This window comes from Quercus lobata, chromosome 1 (assembly GCF_001633185.2).
Source record: "Quercus lobata isolate SW786 chromosome 1, ValleyOak3.0 Primary Assembly, whole genome shotgun sequence".
In the NCBI taxonomy this organism is placed as follows: Eukaryota; Viridiplantae; Streptophyta; class Magnoliopsida; order Fagales; family Fagaceae; genus Quercus; species Quercus lobata.
Genome location: NC_044904.1, coordinates 51617929 through 51634288, shown reverse-complemented (window position 1 = coordinate 51634288; position 16360 = coordinate 51617929). Strand labels below are relative to the sequence as shown.

The following is a 16360-nucleotide window of genomic DNA, read 5'->3' as shown; positions in this document are numbered from 1 at the left end:
CCCATTAGCTTGTATTGGACTTGTTGCATGTTATTCTTCATTTTTATAAAGAACCTCTTTTGCTAGTAGTAGAGGTCAACCTGCTGGGAAAGGTCAAATTGATGAGACTGATGATGGATATGGCAGATTTAGGCAAATGGGTTCCTAGGATAATGGGGACCAGCAAAGGTCGTGAGAGGAGGTTGGCTAATAATGAATAATATATATATATATATATATATATATATATATATAAATATATATATACAAATTGATGAGACTGATGATGGATATGGCAGATTTAGGAGATCCTCTCATGACCTTTGCTGGTCCCCGTTATCCCAGGAACCCATTTGCCTAAATCTGCCATATCCATCATCAGTCTCATCAATTTGTATATATATATATATATATATATATATATATATATTTATATATATTTGGCGTTCTGTTCTATTTTTGATTGCCATTTGCTATGTAGTCCCCTTTACTTATTGTAGACTGCTTATGGATGTTGCAGTTTGTGTAGGTTATGGATGTTGTCGACCGCTTATTTGTTGCAATGTTTGAGGATCTGACCAGGATTGTGAATGTGGTGGATACAATTCGTGCTATTGGGGAGATTTCTAGTGGGCATGGGCAGATTGATTTCCAGGAGAACTTGAACAGACCTTTTACGGGCGGTGGGGTTTGGTTTATTGACTCGACTGTTAAGAAGGTGGGTGTGCTTTCTGGATTTAAAGCACCAGTGGAAGAGAATGATTTCCAGAGTTGTCTGAATGCCTATTTTGGTGTTGAAGTTAGTCGGATTATAGATGCAGTAGATAGCAGCTGTCAGAGTGTTCTTCAGGATGTATTGAGTTTCTTAGAATCTCCAAAGGCAGCACTAAGGTAAAAGGATCTGGCGCCATATGTACAAAATAAGTGTTATGAAAGTATGTCGACTATAGTGACGCAATTGAAGCGTGAGATTAATAATTTATATGCAGCGATGGAAAATGCCAACAAGGAAGGTTGGCCTGTTCCACCTGCTATAACTGTTGAGAGATCTCTTTTCGTCGGGAAACTCCTGTTTGCATTCTGAAACCACTCAAAACACATTCCGGTGATACTTGGTTCACCAAGGTTTTGGGTAAATGAATCTGTATCTGTGGTTTTTGATAAGTTACCATTCTTGTTGAGACAATCCTGGGTGGTTGCTGATTCTCCTGTGCCTGATAGTCCTGGAAGACAATTGCCCATTGGCTCTAAAAGACAAACTTCATCGGCTGCTGCTACATTGCGTGGAGCCATTGAAACTGCAAGCCCAAAACTTGAAGAATTTAGTAGAACTACACGAGATCTTTGCATTCGAGCTCATAGCTTGTGGGTATTGTGGTTATCAGATGACCTTTCAGTTTTTCTTTCTCGGGGTCTTGGACAAGATGATGCGTTATCATCAACTACTCCCTTGAGGGTATGTGGCATTTTGCTTGACACACTGTCTTCTTAATCTGTTTTTCCCATATGCTTTTGTCATTTTTAAGGTTTCATAAGTTTAATTAGGTAAGATGGGCTGCTAGTCTGGATATGAATGTCACCCTTGAAAGTTTGATTTCTAATAGTGAGAAAACCTAATTAGTGCTCGTTTGTTTCCACATTTTAAGCCTAAAAAGGGGCTTTTTGAAAAAAGCCAAACCAAAATATGCATTTGGTTAAGCCTAAAACGCAACTTTTTGATAAAAGTTGCGCTTTGGGCATAGACCAAAAATAAGGAGAAACGCGGAAATTTTTATGGACCCCTGAGGGTCCCTAAATGAAAACGCGCAATGCGCGTTTTGGATGGGTTACCGTTGCAATATTAGAATTACGGAAATACCCATCAATTATTCAATTCTCTCACGCCCCTCATCTCTCATCTCTGCTCTCCCTTTGCACGACGCCTCCATCTCTTCTCTCTGCTTTGCTCTGCCCTCTCCGTAAGTCTCTCTGCTCTGCCCTCTCCGTGAGAAATCAACCCAAAGAACAGAGAAATCATAACCAACCCACACCCATGAGAAATCAACCCAAAGAACACACAGAAAAATCATTACCCAAAACACAAACCACAATCCAAAAATACAGAAATCAAATAGCACAAACCCACGGCCAAACAACCATAAACACATAGAAAGACATAAAGAAAGAAGAAGAAGAGGAAGAAGAAGAGGAAGACGAAGAAAGACCGAACCCGCAGTGTTCAGTTCAGGTCGTGAGGCTTCTCAATGTTCAGTTCAGGTCTGCGGCCAAACAATGTTCAGTTCTGGAAATCAAGTGGAAAAAAAAAAAAAAGAAAAAAAAAAGAGAAGAAATTGAGAGAGCCGGAGAGCTTTGGAATTGAGAGAGCCTTCTGGAAACAAACGGAAAAGGAAAAAGGAAAGAGGAAAGAATGAAAGAATGAGAGCCTTCTGGAAAGTGGAGGTGTGGGAAAAAGGAGAGGATGTGGACAAAATAATGTACACGTGTGTGGTGGATAAAATACAAGAGAAAAAAAAAAAATAAAGGAAAAGGAAACATATGGAGGAAAAAAAAGGCAAAGTATTAGAAATCACAATTTAAAAATATTACCACAATATTTTCACAATAAATTTTAAGTAATTAGCTAATATTGATGAGTAAAAATATAATTTTAGTAATGGGTTCAAATTAGAACTAGTAACAACTTTTCATATAAGATTTTGTTATGATTCTTGTGAAAGTATTGCAAAAAATATTGTGGATGTAACACTTTTTGTTGAAAAATATAATTGTTGAGAATGAATAGAAAAAGAAAAATAAATATTAAAAAAGAATAAATTTGATTACAAAATAAAAATTAAAAAAGTGGATAGGCAAAAGATAAATGTCACTGTTGATTGTCCAAACAGCACAAAAATTTGTCTAACTTGCTGGAGATGCTCTTATATATACATTGTCTTTTTTGGTAATTTATCCCTCAAACTGCTACTTTTATAAGTGCTAGCCATACACTTAACTTTTTCAAAAAACACTTTTTAACAGTTTTTATCAAACACTTAGCTTTTTGAAAATGCACTTTTTGAAAACTCTACTTTTTTATTATGCACTTTTACAAAAAGCTGAACCAAACTCACCCGTAGTTGTGGAAAAGGTTTATTAGTCCATGTTAAGATTACTCCTGGGGTTGGCTTATGTTAGAACTAAATGACTCATTTTAGCTTCTTGTTTTGGTCTGATTTTAATTGTTTGGCCTGCTAAACCCTTGTAAATTATGAAGAGTGATGAGGAGTAAACAGATCCAATTTATTTTCTGGGATCATCATCGGTGAAATATAAAATGAGGTGGAAGCTATACCTTTTTTTGTTCTTGCAAACTAATTAGGAATCAGTAGTTATTCAAGGAAGCAATTATGATAATTCTTTTACGTTGTATTTAGACATTTGTGATGTGAAATTAAAGTGGATTAAACTTTGGATCAACCTGCTAATAAATTTTGAAGTACTCAATTGGAATTATCACTAGTTAAGTAGAATATATAAGGCAATTAAAATAGTTCATTTAGTTTCTCAGTAAGACATATGAAATGACTTTGGATAGACGTGAAGCTCAACTAAACACCAAAAGCTTGTCTTAGCCAAAAACTGACAATATGGTTTGAATGCTATGTTGTTTGTGATATGTATTGTTAATTACTAAACGAAGCTGAACCGTCTTTTGAACATTTTGGTAGGGCTGGGAAGAGACAGTAATCAAGCAAGAATAGTTTGATGAGGGATAATCAGAGATGAAAAATATCGCTGCCTTCTTTGCCTTCTCTTTATATTATTTCATTTTTATTCCGAGCATGTGAGGAAGTTCATCGAATTGGAGTTCGTGTCCTTGACAAAATGATTCTGCAAAAATTTGCATTAAGATTATTGGGAAAGGTATGCGACTTGCTTGACGATTTTGATTGATCTTCCTAACTGTTATGGCAATATATATGTATTATTTTTTGTCTCCAAATGTTTGTGCTTTACAATTGTTGTAGTGTACTCTGGTTCATTACAATATTCTAATGTTGATTGTTCAGATTTGAATAATGAGGTGATTTGCTTCTTCAGCATCTTGTGATTTTTCTTTGTAAAGTACCTTGGACTATAACACCCCAAAATCATAAGCAATAAAAGTCGATTCAATCTAAATAATCCATAAAAATATTAAATAAAAGCAACCAGCAATCTAAAATCTTATTACAAATGTCAGAGCACTAATCCACCAAAGATAAAACATCCTCAAAATAATTCTCCAGTACAATGTTTAATACCATAAAAATAATAATAAAATCCTCAGTTCCACAAAATTATTCATAAGTGTTGTCTTCAAGAATCTCTACTCTAATGATCCCTCTAATGTATCTGTAAGGGGGAATAAAGGAGGGTGAGATAACTCAATAAGTGGAATTCACTAACATTGAGGTGTGGGAACAAACCTTTCAAATAAATAATTCTTATAATAAATTCATAGCTTGTAACTCATCAATATTTTTATCATCAAATATTTCATATAAAAAAAATATATTTATATTGTGAGCCATCATAATATATATATATATATATATATATATATCAATACCATCATATAAACAATTTCCTAGGCACTTCTTATGGTCAACGTTTACGCCCCGTTGACAGGGTTGTGCTGTCCCCTTTTAGGACTAGAACCTCCTTTTCATCTCTTTTCTTAAAGGTGGCTCCTTTTGAATCTAAAGGTGCACTCCCTTACTAAGGAGCTTTCTTTTTGGATTCTCAATAGTATACTCACTTGCTAAGGAGCTATCAAATGTGTAATGTCCCATTTTTAGGGATTGTCCCTTGCTAAGGACTTTTATCAGTATGATTATCTCTTATTAAAGACTAAATACAATACTGAGTTTTTAATCACAACTTGCTATAGGTTTTCAAAACATATTCAATATGCTCACAAAAATAATCCATTCATAATTCTAAAAAATATAAAGATATATTCACACTGTAAGGTTGAATTTATTCAATTATCTGTTGATTTTATTCTGTGCCAAATTTGCTTGTAATTTAGCAAATAGATACCCTATATTTAGGTGAGATTTTTGTAAGGGTTGTGTGTGAGAGAGTGTGAAAAATACTTAAGATGTGTGAAATCAAATGAGTCTCGTGACTGGATCTTGCGACTGACTCACGACTGGCAAGTCGCCAAAGTGGCACACGTGTGAAGCATACAGGAGAGCTGAAGGGTCACGACAGCTAGAGCACTATAGGAAAAAATAGACAGTCTGGCCAAACAGTTAGCTCGTGACTGAGACTCACGACTCGTTCTAGTTGCGAGGTTGAGTTGCCAGAATGGCCTATTTGGATGAAAACTGACTTTTCGTATTCCTCACATACACTACTATAAATACCCTTATACTCACAAAATGTAGAGAGCTTCCAGAGAGAATTTTGAGAGAGAAACCTTAAAAAAAACAAGATTGATTCATTCACAATCTTTATCATTTGATTTTTCAAATTCCTCTACTCTCACCTTCTCCATTGACATATCCTTGAGAGGTACATTTTGCCAAATCCTTATCTCATCTTACCTATATAAGTGAGGAGGTATTTTGGTGCTTGGAAAGCAGTTCAGAGAGGACCAATTTACTTGGTTGATGCAATGGGTGTATTGCGGGATCCGGGAAGCTAAAGAAGACAAGGTTCAGCGTAACCCTGTTGGAGCAAGAAGCTTGGAGGGCTTAGATGCACTGGGTAGATTAAGCTTGGAGGGTCTTCTGCTATTCATATATCCCAACTATATTCTTTAGTGGATCATTTGACCGCTTGAAGGGCGGCAGAGACGTTTTTCACCGAGTTCTTCGGTTTCCTTTTCAATAACACATGTCGATGTTATCTTTGTGTTTGCATCTCTCTTTCCTTTCTCTTTACCTTTTAATTGCTGCTGTGTTTGTAATTAATTTTGGTTTAGAGTGTGTTACCAATTTGGATATAGTTTGTATTTCATACTCTACACATATACTGTTTGATTATAAGCTTATGTTGGTAATTTTGTAATTAGGAGTCTAAACATTCATTGGTGTTTTATATGCTATTTGAACTTTCACACAGATACAAGTTTAAATAAATTTAGGTTGTCCCACAAGTTTTTCATAAAACGAATAGTCAATGTGCACATTAAACATTTATAAAATATCAATTTATATATAGAATATCAACATATTTCTTTCATATAATATAGTTTAATAATAAACACTATTTTGGGAAAACCTCCAAAATTAGTAAACACCATTTACCTCTTAGTTGCAAAAATATGAAACCAACCTCCCTTGAATCACAACAAATCAGTAGAATTTGAATCTAGCAACACCAAAGATAGGTCCATCAACACACAATTTCCCACTTAAAATCAGCTTTCACACTTAAACAATTTTATCCTAGATAATATTGATATATCCAAAATTCTCTATTTATTCACTTAACTATCCAATTCATTTTTAGCTTTGATAAGATTTTTGGACTTAAAAATATTGGTGCCTAATCGGATTTTCCATTAATGTAATCATAGATATTCATTACTTAAAAATAATGAATATCTGATCAATCTAAATGTAACAGCCATATATTTTATCATATCTATTCACTCTAATATTATATATATTCAATCTAAGTCCTATTCCCATAGACGCTATGGCAAAGCAATTCATTAAGTTGAGGCAGCTTAGGAAATTCTTTATCACACAATTTACAATTGTACAGATGTAATAGAAGATCATAACACTGATTTCATAGTCAAATTCCCAGATTGGGATCCATCAAATACCAGCTCTCCTTTGCCTCAAGCACATTTATGGTATTCTACATAGAAGGTGATCAAAGGGAAAAAATTGGCAAATGTCCCTTTTGAGCAAAAATTGTAGCGTTTTGCCCCATTTCCCAAACTAATTAGGGAAATGCCCCTCTTTTGTAACTCGATTTGAGATAAATCGAGTTTAAAAAAAAAAATTTTCTGGAGCCCTATAATAGCGTTTTAAGGAGCCTATAGTGACGTTTTAAGGACCTATAGTGGCGTTTTGTAACTCGACCTCCATGAACTCAAGTTATAGGCAATTATTTATTTATTTATTTATTTATTTTATTTTATTTTTTTACCTATAACTCGAGTTCATAGAGGTCGAGTTACAAAATGCCACTATAGGTCCTTAAAACGTCACTATAGACTCAAAAACGCCACTATAGACTCCTTAAAAATGCCACTATAGGGCCTAACTCGATTGATCTCAAATTGAGTTTTAAAAGAAGGGTATTTTCATTATTAGTTTGGGAAAAAGGGTAAAACGCTACATAATTTGCGCGAAAAGGGCATTTGCCCATTTTCTCCGTGATCAAAGCCTTAAGACTTCTAATTGATGCTGGAAATAATTTTGCTGGAAACGTTACATATAGGTATGACTTGGTGGACTTAACACAGCAAGTACTGTCAAAGCTAGCAAACCAATATATTTGGATGTTGTGATTGCTTTTCAACAGAAGGATTTAAAAGCTTTAAATCTTCATAGCAATTTTTTTATATATATATATATATATATGTATATATATATTCAATCTAATATTGGAAGCCATGTAATAGCCTTAATTATCAATCTAGTTGCCTATTATTCACTTGATGCCGCTGGACTAGTATTTAGGCAATAACAAAAGTGTGATGCATGTCAATTTGACCGTAAAAAAGGTGAGGCTATAGACGTGTAAGGTTGAATTTAATCAACCATCTTGTTGGCTTTATTCCGTGCCAAATTTGCTTGTATTTCAGCATTTAGGAACCTTGTATTTAGGTGGGATTGTTGTAAGGGTAGTGAGTGAGATAGAGTGTTGAAATGCTCAAGAGTGTACAAGAAAACAGAGACTCGCGACTTGATCTCGCGGGTGACTCGCGGCTTCAAGCCGCCAAATGCAGCACACGTGCCAAGCATGTTGAAGCGTCGTTCTAGCTGGAGCACTACAGGACAAAATAGGTCAACTGGCTGTTCTGTTATCTCGCGGCTGGATCTCGCGACTCAGTCAAGCTGCAAGCCACCCCTGTTTTGTAAAACCTGACTCTTCACATTCCATTCTCACCCCAGTATAAATACCCTTTATGCCCACAAAAGAAAGAGAGCTTCCAGAGAGAATTTTGAGAGAGAAACCCTAGAGAAAAACAAGATTGATTCATCTACAATCTTTACATAAGAGTCTCTTCAAATTCCTTAACTCTCTTCCTTTCCATTGTTAAACCCTTGAGAGGCCTTTTACCAAAACCTTTTCTCACCATGTCCATTACTGTGAGAGGGCTCTTTGGTGTTCTGGGAAGCAGTTAAGAAGGAACCAATCTACATTGGTTGATACTATGGTCAAGTAGCGGAATCCGGGAAGCTAGAAAAGAAATAGGTTCGGCGCAACCTCGTTGGAGCAAGAAACTTGGAGGGCTTAGATGCACTGGGTAGATTAGGCTTGGAGAGTCTATTGCTGTCCATGTATCCTAACTATATTTTCTAGTGAATTACTTACCGCTTGAAGGGCGGTGGAGAGGTTTTATGTCGAAGGCTTCGGTTTCCTCTTCGATAACACATCGTGTGTTGTTCTTGTGTTTGCATCTTCCTTCCCTTTTATCTTTGCCTTTTAATATTTGCTGTGGGTTGTGATTTTAATTGGCTTAGATTGTTTACCAATTCTGTTTTATAGTTTTTGTTCATTTTCCGCACACTAGTTGTTTGACATAAAGCTTGAATTAGTTATTTTGTAATTGGGGGTCTAAACGTTCAAGGGTGTTTTACACACTATTTGAACTATCAAAACGAATATATATTAACCACAAGCACCCTTGATCTAATATAATAATCATAGCTGGAGATTCATGGAGTGATGTCCATTATCCTAGTAGGTACTAATATAATTCCATGCACCACTCATGCCTTTCCTACAACGTGGGACAAGTCTAGCTATAGAATATTCAACATCCTAAATTTAGAGCTAAAGGAAACTATGCTTGTAGTAGTCTCACGTTTAGCCACAAAGCAAAAAAAGAAATTAGGTTGTTCAACCGCGTGTTGTGGCTAAAACAAAAGAAAATCTGTTATATATATACATGTATCTTAAGAGGTAAAATGCTAGGGTTTTTTTTTTTTTTTTTTTTTTTTTTTTTTTTTTTTTTAAATTTTAAAAAAGCTTATCAAGGCCCATATATTTACTTATGCCACCTTACTTGGGTTTCATATTCCATAGTATTTATCTTATTTTTAATATCTTAGGTCCAAATCAATTAAATCCATTTAATTGTGGACCTTCTTTTTAATTTACGTATAAGAATTAAATAAATAATAAAATTATGGGGTGTTTCATGGACTCCCTTATATTCTGGAAGCTAAATACTTCGTCTTTGTTGACAACTATCTCCCTCCATTTCCTTGTCACTTGTTCCTTTTGATGAGTCAACTTCCTTGGATCTTCTTCTGTTCGTCCCTTATAATGTTCTAGTTTTGCCTGTTCATTATGGATTAATAAGCTCCGGAGAATGTTGTGTCCCTTCTTGACTAGTCTCTTGCTCATTTGGTTTCTAGCTCGACAAACCGGCAGCTGGTTTTGTACAGGTCACTTGATTGACATAGGAACCCTTCTGTCATTGTTTTGTTTGGTCTTATCAGATGAGAAGAGGCATGAAGGATATATCATGTTATTTGGCTTTCCCTTTGATGGACGTGCATAGGGGATCTACTTTTCCTGCAATTCACTGGACATGGGTACTGTACACAAGTAAAAAGTGAAAAAGAGGTGGCTGTAATAAGCTGCTGTTACCTTTGCCAATGTCTTGCTCTTTATGGATCGAAGTGTTTTTCCTCTTATTTGATTTCTTCTTGATATCTTCTCTGGAATGAGTTTTCCTTTCTTCATAGATCAAACTCATCACATCATCTGAAAATCTAAGCATGCTAATGATCTTATACACAAATAATTGATATTTTCACTCTAGAAAGTGCTTTAAATTCACTTTAAGCTGAAATTATTCAAGAACCTTTCTGAACTACATAAGAATCTCTCTCTCTCTCTCTCTCAGCAGACTAGGTGTTTACTAGTGATTCCTTCTATAAAATGTTAATTTTTCTCTTTTTCTCTAGTGTTGGTCCATTATGTTGCTAAGTCAGTTTCAATTCTCTGGTGGTATAAGAGCATCCCCTAATTACTTTTACTTTTGTTTGTGCATATTGAATGCAATGTTTCCATGTAGGTAATTGATATTTATGGGGACGCTCTTTCTACTAGAGAGGCTGGTGGATCTCAACTGTCAGAAAAAGGAGTTTTGCAAATTCTATTAGACATGAGATTTGCTGCTGATGTTCTTTCCGGGGCTGATTCCAATATGACTGACGAATTCTCTGACAGCCAAAAGCCAAAGTATCCTTTTAGACGGAAGCAAGAACAAGGCCAGAAGAAGTCTGTCATTAGAGAGCGTGTTGATGGGTTGGTAAACCGTCTTTCACAAAGATTGGATCCCATAAACTGGCTTACGTAAGTTCCCTTTCTTGTATACAAAGTTTGAATTTTAAGCTTCTTTTACTCATATTAAATGTTGAAATTTCGTAAAGATGTCATCTCTAAAGTTAGGATTGGAGACACAGTATGTTTTACTTGTTTCTGTGTTGCACATGTTTACTCTCAAAGGATTATCAATATTCACCTGGAAGCTGTAAAGAAGATCTTTTGGCTAAATGGTCATGGTTGATATTGTCAACTTCAATGTGTGACCATAGTACCAAAGTGGAAAAAATCGAATCCTAGACATAAATGGCATTTGATTGTGAAAAAAGTTTGGAATGCTAGAAAATGTGGGGAGAACCACATTTTGATGCAAAGTGAAGATGAAACGCTGTTGAATTGTCCATACTGGTAGCCAATGTACTGAACAAGATATTAAGATTACGATACCAAAATGGGTTAATTAATTCATATGTTGATCAGTTTGGTTGCAATGCATCAAAATTTCTTGCTTCTTGTTGATAATGGAACTTTTTAATGGTTAATTCTATGAGGTTTGTTGAGTTTTCCTTTATTTCGGCAAGGTTTGAATGAAGCATGATGTTTCAAAATTTTATACATCTTTTTAAAATAAAAAAAATAAAAAATCTATCTGTTGCATTGCAAACTTGAAGTTGTAGAAATGATAAACAATATGATGAGTAATTTGTTTTGTTTGTGGATACAATAAAAGGAGATTGCCATGAGTCTTCTTTAGGATAAAACAGAGTACTTATATTAAGTGCACAGCAAAAAAATTCATTGGTAGAACCACCTAAAAGTAGATCTCTCTAAAAATGTGCCATCCAACACCTAGATTCCTAGAGGTTTTTGTCCTGCTGGTGTTCCTGTCAATCAGAATTACATTTATATTTGTTTCTGTATATCATTTTTGATAAGGGTAAATTTGTGGTATTAATAAACTTGTCCATATTAGGCAAGGGCGACGGTCCTAATAAACTCGTCAGCCTCGCTTGCACGTTCATAACCCAACAATGATAGGATAAAGTCGACTGTTCCACCTCAAAGCTGACAGCTGCACCTTGAGGTCAACAAACACCTGAACGAGACGATTAGAATATATAGACGGGATAAGAAGTTGACAGAGTGAAGCTGAAAAGGATAAGTGAACCATTGACAAGGCTGATGTGACCTTACTTGGCCTTCATGCATAAGCATATAAGGAAATATTTTGTGCCCCACGCTTAACTCTAATCAAAAGTCCTATAAGGAAAGGATCCTATAAGATACGTGAATTAGAGAAGATCTCTTCCACAAGGAAAGATCTTCTAGGCCAAGGAACGAATATCAATCCTATGCTACTATAAAAACCCAAAGGCCCTCATAAACTAAGGCATGCATAATTCCCCCATCTTTGGCACTCTAGAGTTGTGAAAAGTTCCCTAACTTAACCTTCGGAGGGTCTTTGGCCGGTACCACATCGGTACTCTTCTAAGGTCTTCTTTGTTTTTGTTTCGTAGATGTTGTCTCGTGCACGTGAGGATTGTGTGACTTACTGATGATTTTCGGCATCATCAGTTGGCGCCGTCTGTGGGGACGGTGACTTGTAAGCCACTCTATCGCATCCTAGACAAAGAGTTGCATGGTATTTACTCGCTCAATGGCGACCATCAAAAATGTTCAAGGAGATGAACCATGCATAGCCGCCCTCGAGAGGCAGGTTCAAACTCACGCCGCTGCCGTGGAGTGCCTCACTAAGCAAAACCATGATTTGGAAGAGCAACTGTGCCAAAAGAACGCGGGGCTTAACACTCAGAAGGAGGACCAAGAAGGCACCAGCGTTGAGAAAAGGGACCAAGAAAGGCTGGAAGGTAACAACGCCCCAAGCAGACCAGAGCAACAGGACACGAGCCGTCCGTCCGTCATAGATACGGCTCCACCTCACATAGTCGTAGAGATGCAGATGTTGAAGGAACGGATGGACTTCATGATGAACGCCCTCAGAGGGTAGGTGTCTAGCAACTTCGATGACTTGGTCCATCAAACTAATTTTCCATTCGCTGTGTCCGTCACTTTGTTCCCCCTTTCGCCGAAGTTTTGTATGTCGTAGGTGGAGAGTTACGACGGATCCAAGGACTCCTAGATCACTTGGAGTCTTTCAAGACCCCAACGCACCTTCAAGGAGTGGCAAATGAGATCATGTGTAGGGCCTTCCCTATTACATTGAAGGGTCCTGCAAGGATTTGGTTCAACAAGTTAAAGCCTAACTCCATTGGTACCTTTAAGGAGTTAAACGCCCAGTTTGCCTTGCATTTTATTGGGGGGCACAGATATAAGAAATCCATTGCATGCCTGATAAGCATTAAGCAACGGGGGGATGAGATGCTAAGGTCTTACATAGCCCCTTATAACAAAGAGGCACTCTCAATCGATGAAGCTGATGACAAGATACTCATGGCCACATTCACGAATAGGTTACGAAAGGGTAAGTTCTTATTTTCTTTGTATAAGAATGATCTAAAGACCATGTTGAATGTACTTTATAGGGCTACGAAGTACATGAACGCGGAAGACACACTATTGGCCCAAGAAGAGAAGCCCAAGAAGAGGGAAAGACAGGAGGATGTACGGCAAAATAGGGGGCAGAAGATGGCTAGAACTGGAGAACGACGAGATGATAGGCACTCCAAGCCCCCCACCTGGAGGTTTACAAACTTCACCCCGTTAACTGCCCTGATCGACCAAGTCTTGATACAGATCAAAGACGAAGGAGCCATGACATTTCTCGGCAAGTTAAAGGGAGATCCCAATAAGAGGTCCAGAGACAAGTACTGTCGCTTCCACCATGACCACGGTCATGACACAGTTGACTGCTGCGACCTGAAGCAATAAATAAAAGCTCTTATTAGACAAGGAAAGTTGCAAAGGTTCATTAGTACAGAAAAAGTGGACCCACAACAAGAACAGGCTCCCCGACGGGAGAATGAGCGTCCAAGGCCGCCTATAGGAGATATAAGAATGATTGTTGGAGGCACGGCGGCCTTTGATTCGTCCAAAAAGGCTCAAAAAACTTACCTCAGGATGGTTTAGAATGTCCAGCTAACGGGCTTTGTCCCAAAGATGGCGCAGATCGACAACCCCATCATCGAATTCTCAGAAGAAGATGCTTAACGTCTCCACCACCTGTATGACAATGCACTTGTCGTTAGCGTACGGGTTGTCTTCAACACACACCAGGTCTTGGTCGACAACGGAAGTTGTGCTGACATCCTTTACTACCCAGCATTCTAGCAAATAGGGATTGACAAAGAATGGCTGGTCCCAACCAATGCCCCATTCGTTGGGTTCGGAGGGACTAAAGTATACCTCCTTGGCGCAGTCATGCTACCCATTACGGTTGGTGATTATCCTTAGCAAATCATTAAAGATGTTACATTCCTAGTTGTCAACTGCTTGTCAGCCTATAATGCCATCCTCGAGCAACCTACCTTCAACTTGTGAAAGGCCGTAACCTCGACCTACCACCTGATGATCAAGTTCCCCACTGAGTATGGAGTAGGAGAAGTACGTGGAGATTAGGCTGCTACACGAGAGTGTTACATATCAATGTTGGAGATGGACGACTATGTGTAGATAATGAACATAGAAGAGTCATGAATGGTGGCAGAGCCAGTTGAAAGACTTGAAGAGATACCTCTCGACAACTCCAAGCCAGATCGAACAATAAGGATTGGCACCCTTGCTAGCTCGATGGTTCGCCGAGCACTCACAACTTTCCTCCAAGAAAACCAGGATGTATTTGCCTGGAGTCATGAAGACATGTCGGGAATCGACCCTTCGGTCATGGTGCACAGGTTGAATATGTCACCCTCCTTTCTACCCCTTCGTCAGAATAAGCGGGTGTTTGCCCCAAAACGAGACTAAGCTATAGTAGAAGAAGTCCGTAAGTTACAAGAGGCAGGCTTCATTAGGAAAGTTTACTACCTTGACTGGCTGGCAAACGTTGTGATGGTCAAGAAAGCCAACGGGAAATGGAGAATGTGCGTAGACTTCACAGACTTGAACAAAGTGTGCCCAAAGATAGTTACCCCCTACTGCAAGTCGATGTCCTAGTTGAATCTACGGCTCAACACCAGTTATTGAGCTTCATGGAGGCTTTTTCAGGTTATAACCAGATCAAAATGGATGAAGCAAATCAGGAGAAGACTTCGTTTGTTACTAGCCCGGGCCTTTTTTGCTATAAAATAATGCTGTTCGGCCTCAAAAACGTAGGCGCGACATATTAGAGGCTCATGAACAAGATGTTTGCACAGCAGATTAGAAGAAATGTCTAAGTCTATGTTGATGACATGCTGGTAAAAAGTCGAGTGTCAGCAGGCGTTCGAGGATCTGAAGGCCTACCTCTCTTCCCCGTTGTTGCTGAGTCGCTCAAAACCAGGGAAAGAATTGTTCCTTTACTTGGCTATATCCCTGGCCGCCGTTAGTGTAGCCTCGATCAGAGAAGAGGACCAAGTGCAAAAACCCGTGTAATATGCCAGTCGAGCACTTCGTGGTGCAGAAGATAGGCACCCACCGATGGAGAAGTTCTTCTTCGCTTTAGTTATAGCAGCCCGCAAGCTTAAGCCATACTTCCAAGCCCATACGGTGATCGTCCTGACTGACAATCCTTTGCAGTGAGCAATGAGTAATCTTGAAGTTGCCGGACGAATGGCACTATGGGCAACAAATTTGAGTGAATTCGACATACAGTACTGCCCGCGTACTGCCATTAAGGCGTAGGTGGTTGCTGACTTTATTGCAGAATTCACTAACGTGGAAGGTCAGGGGGAAGAAGAATATCCTCAGTGGAGTGTACACGTAGACGGGTCGTCTAACAGATAGGCAGGTGGAGCGGGCATTGTACTTCGTTCTTTAGAAGGGGACGAGATCGAATGCATGGTTTGTCTGGACTTCCCTACGACCAATAATGAAGCAGAGTACGAAACTTTAGTGGCAGGATTAAATCTCGCTAAAGCAGCAGGGGCCACAAGAGTGGTTAATTATTACGACTCCCAGGTCGCCACAAACCAAGTAAACGGTGATTATGAATGTAAGGGTGAAAGGATAAAGAAGTACTTGGAGCAAGTAAAGAGAAGGATAGATGACCTACAGGCCAAGATCGTTCAAATCCCCAGAGGGGAGAATGAGCAAGTCGACTACATTGCCAAGGCTGTATCAGTAGAACACATGATCATCCCCGACAAGGTACTTTCTTTTGTTTAGATTTTGCCATTAATAGATCCCGTCAATGTGCAGGAGATTAGCTTTAAAAACAACTAAACCACACCATTAGTTTCTTACTTAAAAAACGGCGCATTACTAGACGATAAGGAAGCAGCAAGGAAACTAAAGGTCCAAGCAGCATGGTTCATTTTGATAAAGGGCGTCTTGTATAAGAGAGGCTTCTCCCGCCTATACTTGAGATGTTTAAGCCTCAAAGAAGCAGACTATGTCATGAGAGAAGTCCACGAAGGGATTTGTGGGAACCACTCAGGGTCGCGGTCGTTGGTACAGAAACTGATTTGAGCTAGATACTATTGGCCTACTATGCAGAAGGATGCCCATACTTATGTCAAAGCTTGTGATAAATGTCAAAGGTTTAGCAACGTCATCAGACAGCTGACGGAAGAACTAACCCTAATGACGGCCCCGTGGCCATTTGCTTATGGGTCCATTTCCAATAGTAGTGCGGTAGTTGAAGTTCCTTATAGTTGACATAGATTATTTCACCAAATGGGTGGAAGCCGAAGCCTTGGCCGCCATAACAAAAAAGAACATGAGAAGCTTCATATGGAGAAACATCGTCTGTAGGTATGGGATCCCTAGGGTCTTAGTCTTAGATAACAGGAAG

The 16360-nt window shown here is 38.3% G+C and overlaps 1 pseudogene; it reads left to right on the top strand.

The window, feature by feature from the left end:
• Positions 1-511: 511 nt before the first annotated feature.
• Positions 512-16360, top strand: part of LOC115955375 — a 28628-nt pseudogene continuing 12779 nt past the window's right edge.